This window comes from Gymnodraco acuticeps, unplaced genomic scaffold (assembly GCF_902827175.1).
Source record: "Gymnodraco acuticeps unplaced genomic scaffold, fGymAcu1.1, whole genome shotgun sequence".
In the NCBI taxonomy this organism is placed as follows: Eukaryota; Metazoa; Chordata; class Actinopteri; order Perciformes; family Bathydraconidae; genus Gymnodraco; species Gymnodraco acuticeps.
The window spans coordinates 893007-899548 of NW_022989899.1; positions in this window are offsets into that span (position 1 = coordinate 893007).

The following is a 6542-nucleotide window of genomic DNA, read 5'->3' on the forward strand; positions in this document are numbered from 1 at the left end:
AGAAGTCAGAGATGCACTTCTAGAGATGAGGGATAAAGCCACAGATGGAGTTGTAAAAATTGAGGCACAATCTTTGGCTGAAGAGGTTGGATCATACCGCTTTGCAATATGCACTGTGTATGACATCCTGACCAACATCAAACATGTCAGCAAAATGTTGCAATCAATGTCAATGCAGCTGGATATTGCTGTTGACCTCCTGAGAAAAACAGAAGTGTCTTTGGTCAGCTACAGAAGCAATGGATTTGCTTCTGCCCAAGCATCTGCCAAAAGACATCTGTGGCCAAATGAATGTGGAAGCTGTTCTCAAGCAGAAGAGGCTTAGAACAACCAAGAGACAGTTCTCCTATGAGTCCCCGGAGGAGCAAGTGAGTGATGCACTAAAGAAACTCAAAGTTTCTTTTTTCAATATGGTGGTGGATGTTTCCATTGCATCACTGCAGGACAGATTCAAGGCCTTAGGTGAAGTAGAGGAAAAGTTTGGGGTGCTACTCAACTTCCCTGACCTGCCAAAGGAAGATCTGACAAAGCAGTGTGAAACACTCAGCAACACCCTGAGCTGGGGTGGACAGTCAGACCTGGATAAGAGGGAACTTGCACTGGAGATGCAGAATTTCCCAGCTTTGCCGAAAGCCAACATGACCACCCTGGAACTTCTGACTTTCCTACAGGAGAAGAAAATGAATGAAGTGTATCCAAATATGTGGGTGGCCCTCAGGATCGCTGTCACTATTCCAGTGACAGTTGCTGCTGGGGAGAGGAGCTTCTCCAAATTGAAGCTCATTAAAACATACCTGAGGTCGTCGATGGCTCAAGAACGCCTCAATGGATTAGCTTTAATAAGCATCAATCGCGAGGTTTCGGGGGCAAATATAATTTGACGATACAATAAATGAATTTGCAGCAAGGAAGTCCAGACGTGTCCGACTTTAAGGATGTGGACTAATTAAAGGAAACAATAACATAGCAGAGACTTGTTGTTCTGATTGCCTGTTTCATTTGATTCATAGTGTGTGTAATGTTGTTCATTATCTTAATTTATTTGCAATAACCTCAGTTGTAAGAGCTCCGTTGGCTATATTTGTGTCCACATTTGCACTTTCTTTTCTTAAAGTTTTAAGAGAAGCTACTTTTGTTTGATTAGTGATTTTCATTTAATAACTACAATATTAATAATAAGGATAAAATAAATAAATATGTTACATTTATTTGTTATTGGCTGTGGGTTATTGTGGTTGTTCACATACTTATTTGGTTATTAAAATGTAAACCGATCTTTTTCATATGGGTGTTTTTAGAGTTGTACCTCCTATCAGGTCTCTAGTAATTGTGTGCTCAAAGTGCACCAGATTGAAGCATTTTACTTTAAAATGTTAAAAAAAATCTTTCCGGGGGGGCATACCCCCGGACCCCCTAGAGCAGGGGTACTCAAATACAAATCTTAAAGGTCCAAAATAAATGTTTCAATAAGACAAAGGTCCGTTTATTACGGTCATTCAAACTTTTAAACAATTGCAACAAGATTCTTAACACGAGGTTGCAAAAACAAAAATAATCTGTATGCAGCAGTTTTCATTGTTATTGTTTCTGTGCTTGACCCCTCAGAGTCGCAGTGTAAGAGCTGCACAGTTAGGAATAAAGGCAGCTGCACCCTCTTTCATTCAGCATTCCCATTATTGCTTTATAAATGTCTTGCCCCCTTGTGTGTCCACTGAGGTTCGTCAGGCCCAACACATCTTCAACAAACTCCCCCTTTGCCTCATCATAAAAACTCACAAACACCAGCAACTGAGCATTGTCAGTGGTGTCAGTGGACTCACCCACAGCTAAAGAAATGCACTGTGCATTTTTTATTCCATCACAAAGCTGATGAATCAAATCACCAGCCAGTATTTATGTTCTTCTGGTTGCTGTGCAATCTGAGAGGGGATTTGCTTGATTTGACCTGTTATTTCCTCTTTTTGTTTGCCTTCAACATGGTCTGCATCACTTCAGTCATGCATTCTTTTATACTGCAGTTATTATCCAGTGGAAAGTCCTTACCTACTGGCCTAGTTCAATCAAAGTGGTTACTTTTTTTTGGCTGGGCAGTGTAGTTTTAAACACCGTCTTATTTGACTTTCTCAGGAATTAAAACAGTTTTTTGGGGGAAGACCCCCTCAAAGAAAACAATATATTTACACACGTAAGGTCATCATCTTAATAGTTTTGTATGCTCATCCGTGAGCAGAGCATCAAGTTGACATGTCTATTACAGCTGAATGCGGCGATTACCATCTTGTTCAGCAAAACGCCTCACAAACGTATTAAGATCAACAGCTTTAGTGCGTTTTGATTCAATGCTGAGTACAGTCAAACTGACAGTCTCTTCTCTGTCATTGTAGACCGCAAATACCTCATTCCTTCAGTGCTTGGGTCCGAATGCTTCTCGTTTTGCGCCGTCCAGTTAAAAATGAAATCGCCGCCAAATCGTATGTCCACGCTCGCGCCAGGACCGGGGGAGGGGTTACATGACGTGCATCTTGTGCTGCATTCACTTGCACTCGGACATTAGAGACTTTCTCTCATAAATGTCCGATGAGCCACAACTTTTCTTTCAAAACAAAGCTGCCAACTGGGGTGGCAGCTGGGGTGGCAAGGCCTATTTTTAGGGTGTCAGTTGCCACCCCGGTAGGTGAAACTAGGCTACTAGCTACAGTACAGATGGAACTAGATGAGCTGTTAACTCTCGCTCTGAATTTTTTTTGTTTTTGTTTTAATTCTCGCTCTGACTTAGACAGGTTGAAAGAGACACACACATTTTTCCCACCCGCATTCCGCGAAGACCCGCCCTACTGTGCCTCTGATTCGCAGATTGTTTTGGGGGAAAAAACGCTGACTGGATGCTGAATGTGATTGGACCAAAGCGTTGACACACACAGGTGGAACACAGTGGAACAGTCAGACATGCAGAGCGCTGTTTGCAGTGGACATAGCGGAGAATTTTGACTCGTTGCGAATGCGTTGTGGCGATGTCTCACATATAATACAGAGAGATCATACATATGAAAAGTATAATTTGCTCAGAGTCCGGAGACAGTGCTGGTTCGGTCCGGATCCGGACCGGAGTCCGTAGTTTGAGGATGCCTGCCCTAGAGGATGTGACATCCACCCCCCAATTAAAACATGTTCATACAATAATGAATACATTTGAAACCTTTATGTATATTACCTATGTCAATAAGTTTCTGTTTTTTTAGTGTATTGGTCTTTTGTAGAGATTTTTCATTTATTATTTATATATTCTATTGTGTATTGCTTGGAGGGGGGGGGGGGGCACCAAATCATAATCTCGCCTAGGGCACCAAAATGTCTAGGGCCGGCCCTGCATGTGAGGGAAGGAGGCTTGACCGCTGTCGGGTGACAGTGGTGCCTGCCAGGGGAAATATCTGTTCACTTGGGGTGCTGGTGTAGCCAGGTAGCTCCTGGAAAGCTTGGCTAAACAGGGGAAGCGGTTCGCGTTTTGTGCCCACCACTTCAGAGGGTTATCCATTGTGGGGATATGGGGTGTCTGCTGGCAGTAATCCCGTAGCTCATCCGCGCCACTGTTGTCCTGTGTTTTCTTGTTGCTCTCGAAATGAGGTCCAAACAGCTGTTCAAAGAGGGGGGTGCTAGTGGAGCACGCTCGTGAACTTTTAGCGCCGGAGCTAAAACTGAAACTGTAGAGTGCATAGGTGCGGCGCATTTGCGCATAAAATGAGGACCCCTGAATGTCGGACGTGTTTTGCTGGAGCATTTTGCAGCACCTCAGCGCCAATGTCGGCAATCTCATCTCCCACCTTTGCCTCCATTTTGTTCACAACTAGATGACTAAGGCCTAGAGCGCCGACTAGTGGTAGAGGTAGTCGACTAGTCGACTAGTCGATTAGTTGGTGAAACTCCTAGCATAGCGCGGTTTATCACTCTCATCCGGGCATGTCCACTAGCTGCCTCCTTTACTGGAGTTACAACCGGGGCAGCGAGTGGGGAATCTGTACGGTCAACATTATGTGGCAGTGTGGTTGTGTGGAAAGACGCTCAGACTGGGATACAAGCAATCTCTTTTATTTGTATTAAAAGACTATCGCGTCAACACAGTGGGGTCAAATAGGGAGGAGGCGGGATTCGCCCTCGCGTCCTGGCCGGAGAAAGCACCTCTCTCCGCCGGGACCCTTCCTCCCGCCGCAAGTCAGCTCCTGGAGGACGGTGCACCCCACCCAGCTCCCCTTCGCTGAGCCGGAGCGGGAGCCGGAGCAGGAGCCGGAGCGGGAGCCGGAGCGGGAGCCGGAGCGGGAGCCGGAGCGGGAGCCGGAGCGGGAGCCGGAGCGGGAGCCGGAGCGGAGCCGGAGCGGGAGCCGGGAGCCGGAGCGGGAGCCGGAGCGGGAGCCGGAGCCGGAGCGGGAGCCGGAGCGGGAGCCGGAGCGGGAGCCGGAGCAGGAGCCGGAGCGGGAGCCGGAGCGGGAGCCGGAGCGGGAGCCGGAGCAGGAGCTGGAGCGGGAGCCCGTCGGGTTCGGCCAGCCTGTCCCCATGAGTGCCGGTACTGGGCCGGTTCTCCGGGACGGACCGCGGAGGCAGAGGGAGCAACGGGGGCTCTGTACCGGCGCCTCTCTCTCCGCCTTAACACCACGGGTGCTCTCTCCCTTGAGGAGGGGCCTGAGGGCGAGCCAGTGGCAGCATGCGGCCGAGCTGCGGCCTCTCTTCCTCCAGGCGACTGAAACGCTGGGTGACCGAGGATATCGACCCGAAGAGCCCTTCCGTGGAAACGGGGGCCCCAAGGAGATCATCTCTCTCAGTTAGGTCTAACTCTTAGTTTGTTTCGCTCCGCTCAACGGTCCGTCACAGCAGGCAGAGCTGTGATCCCGAACAGCTGCGTGTTCTCCGTCAGCAGCAGCTGATCTGATCTCTGATCCCTCTCTCGCGTCCGGTTATACTTCACTCGCGTTTATATCCAAATAATTCTATCAGATCTAGCTAGTTCTAGTTAATGATATGACTGCCTACTTATCAAAGGACCTAAACAATAAGCATTGCTTGGCAACGGTGTGTTGCCGCAAAGTGTGTGTGTGTCACTCACTCAGCCTTATCTTTTCTCAGCCGCGGCTCTGCGGATCTCCGCACACACACATGATCAGTGCTCAGGCTGAGTTCTGCGGCATCTCGCTGTCTCGCAGACCCCACGCAGCAACCAGGAAACGACACCAGTAATCCAGCTCACACTGTCCGCTCCTCGAGCCTCAAAGGGCGGAGCACCGAGCTCCACAACGTCCCGACAACACTGCACCCAGACCCCACGCAGCATTCTCATCTGTTTGTCATTACTGGTGTCATTTTCTGGTTGCTAACAAACGCCATTGTAACACATAAACACTGATGTTCCGCTGTAACGGTGATTGACTAATCAGAACAGAGTGGGCGAGCTGACCAATCAGAGCACAGTGTGCTCATAGGGAGGGGGGGTCAGGTTCTCCAACAAGCCGTTTAGGACAGAGAGTGAATACACATATTATACAGAGATGCTGTATGACAAACCAATGTGATTTTGGAACATTGAACAATGTAAATCTATTCTAGTAGACCTCAACAATCGAATTATGATCAGTAGAAATGGCCATGACATGGGACCTTTAACAAGAGGAGTCTCAGTGCTGTGGTGCGGTCGAAAGCCTGACTGGAACACTTCGAAAGAGTTATTTAAATGCAAAAAATGACTTGAAAAACAACTTTTTCAATTAACATAACAGATATAGCCTTCAAAAGTGTACGTGTTAAACCACTTGTTTAACCACTATTCATGGTATACTCCCGGAAGCCTGGTGCTTCAATTGTAGCAAAAAATGCTTAAAAACTCAAACTCAAGAGCTAATAGTATATCGCTATTGCCCCCCATCGTAATTGTTTGGTCTAAAGCTCAAGTAATATGGCTCAAAACATGTATTCATTCATTTGGTTTTGTACCTAATACATTTTGACTGCAATAGTTCAATGTTGTGTCATTTACACTGGGGACATGTCCCCTTCACCTTTTGAGAAGGCTGATTTGGTCCAAAAGTATGGTCAAATATTTGTTTAAAAGCTTGCGCCCCAAAATAATTATTAAACATGTACTCATCAGTTTTAAAGCCCAATTTTGGTATTTATCTACTCTAACCTGACTTTGATCCCCCAATTACACTGCCTAAAAGTGTATATGTTGAAGACCATTTAAAATCTTCTGACCTCTGATGACCCCATCACTTTTCAACACAAGTACATGTCAACTGCAGCGTATGTCTTTACAAAATGTTCTTTACTCTGTTTAAAAATGACATAACTGTTTGTTTGTCAGTCTTTCTAAAACACAAAATATTGTGTGATAGGCTGTCTGTCATACATTGATGAAACCCTCTCTGATTGGATGGCCCGGGACGTCATACTGGAAGGCGTTGTTGATGCAGTTGTTTTTGTGTGTGGCTAAGACAACCATCAACCCTAACACAAATCTGTGTGTCTCAGTTGAGGCTCTGCATCACATCTTTGGTTCCATC